Source organism: Octopus bimaculoides, chromosome 2, assembly GCF_001194135.2.
Source record: "Octopus bimaculoides isolate UCB-OBI-ISO-001 chromosome 2, ASM119413v2, whole genome shotgun sequence".
In the NCBI taxonomy this organism is placed as follows: domain Eukaryota; kingdom Metazoa; phylum Mollusca; class Cephalopoda; order Octopoda; family Octopodidae; genus Octopus; species Octopus bimaculoides.
This window is the reverse complement of record NC_068982.1, coordinates 433862-436371: the sequence shown is the minus strand read 5'-3', so window position 1 is coordinate 436371 and position 2510 is coordinate 433862.

The window sequence follows — 2510 nt, the reverse complement described above, 5'->3', positions numbered from 1 at the left end:
ATTCCAGGGAGACACGCTCTCTCCATTCCTGTTCTGCCTGGCACTCACACCTTTAACAGAATTGCTAAATAGAACTGGATGCGGTTACAAATGCTACGGAAAAACAGTTAGCTACCTTTTATATATGGATGACCTAAAATTATATGCTAAAAATGACAAAGAGCTAGAAACACTACTACAGACAGTACACTACGCAAAACACTTTCAATACAGTAACCATAAGAGCACCACAGCAAACCACAGCACATACCCAAGGCGCACAGAGCTGCGCTCGGTAGTGAAGTGAAAGCACGTTATAAAAATAAAACTACTGAACAATAATAATAATAATTGCAGTCAAGACTAAATTCCAAAAATCTTATTGAAGCAATAAATTCAAGAGCAGTACCCTTAATAGATATGGAGTTGGAATTTATAATTCTATCACTGAACCAGAAACGATATATTGAAACTAGACAGAAAAACTAGGAAGTTGTTGACAAGTTATGAAGCCCACCATCCGAACGCTGATATCAATCGGTTGTTCTTGAGGAGAGACCAGGATGGAAGAGGTTTAATAGCAATAGAAGAATGTGTACAGATGGAAAGAAAAAATCTAGTAGAGTATTTACAGAACAGCATAGAAAAACTACAAAAGTTAGTTAAGAAAGAACAAGTGATGAAGTGCGTAATAGGAAAAAAAGGACAAGAACGAAATAAAAAGAGAGTACATCAGACAGATCAAAGAGAAATCTTTGCAAGGCCAATTTTGGAGAGCCACTGAAGATGTATGTGGAACAAAGTCCTGGGCTTGGTTAAAAAAGGGGCAATTAAAATAAGAAATAGAGAACCTAATTGTAGCAATCCTAGATCAAGTGATAAAAACAAACAACAACTTGAGAAAAAAATATATGGAGAGTATGTGACAGAAGAATGTAGAGCCTGTGGAACTTGGAACGAGACAGTGGCACACATTGTTGTTGAATGCTCCAACTTGGCGCAGGAAGAATATGAGAAATGGAGGCACGACCCGGTTGTAAAAGTTTTACACTGGAAACTGTGCCAGAAATGGGGAGTTAAAGCTGGAAACACATGGTACAATCATCGAGTCGAAAGAGTACGGGAGTCGGAAAAATGTAAGATTTTGTGGGACTTTCCCCTTCAAACAGACAAGAAGTTAGAAAATAATAGAACAGATATTACAATCATAGATGAGAAAAATCGAAGTTGCTTACTTATCGACCCATCACGCCCGTTTGATTCCAGGATCGTAAAGAAAGAGAAAGAAAAACAAAGAAAATGCAATCCTTTAAAATTTGAAATGGGAAGAATTTGGAGAATGCGAACAGTAAAGGTCATACCTATAATAATTGGTGTGTTGGGAACAGTAAACCAAGATATAAACAAATGGTTGAAGGAGATTGGAATAGAACGCCCAGTAGAACTCCAGCTGAAAGTTTGCCCCTTAAGGACATCAAGGATTATCAGGAGGGTTTTAAGCACTTGAAAGACTACCGAAAAAGTGTGGATACCTACAGTTACAGGTAGTAACTCGCTACCCATATAAATCCTACCAGAAGCTGAGCCAAACCAAAATAATAATAATAATGAATAATAAATAATAATAATGGGGCACATGTAACTTGACTGGTTTAACTAGATTCTCTTTATCTTACATATTGTAAACCTTTATCGCGTACATCCTTGCAAAAAGTTTCTGCGACATAGCATAAATAAATGTACAAGTGTAGTATAGAAATCTACCTAACGTAATATATGTATGGAAACACATTTATGTGGTCACTTTTATCAACACCGAACACATGCCTAATAATCAATCACAATATACTTACCCACCCACAAGCCTTTTAACATCTCATTACATAAAAAAAAAACATGAAGACAACACTGAAATTTTCAAACTGAAATTATTTGACCATACTAATTACTATAAAAAGAAAAACCTCTGTAAGGGAACGACCGTGCGAACTCAAAAAAGGAGAAATGGTGACGAATGGGAAAACAGAGGACTCCTTTTATTTAAACGCGTCACACGGTCGAAAACAAAATATAGTATATCAAATGTGATATACAAGATATGTTATACGACGATAACATAGATGACCAGTAATGAAAGACCACAACTATATAAGATGAATAACAGAGATATTTATTATGGCGTTAAAGATGTATGTCTGTGTGAGAGTGTGAATGCGGCATATAAGAACATAATCAAAGACAGGCCGTCATACAAAGAAAAGTGTGTATGTGAGTGATACATGTGTGTATGAGTGTTTACAGCAGATGGAAAGAGAGTCAATAACACGTGAACAATTATACCAGTTCTTGGGTACACAATAATATGAATCTGTATGTGAAGTGAGTTGGCTGAGTGTGGCAGGGCTGATCACTAGTTGTGATGTCGTGGCATCGATGCCGGGCCGTGATTCTTGTTATACAGATGTTCGTCGCTGGCTGAGAATTCTTGTCTGTTTATTTATCGTGGTGAAGCTGAGTCACCTAACAGAATC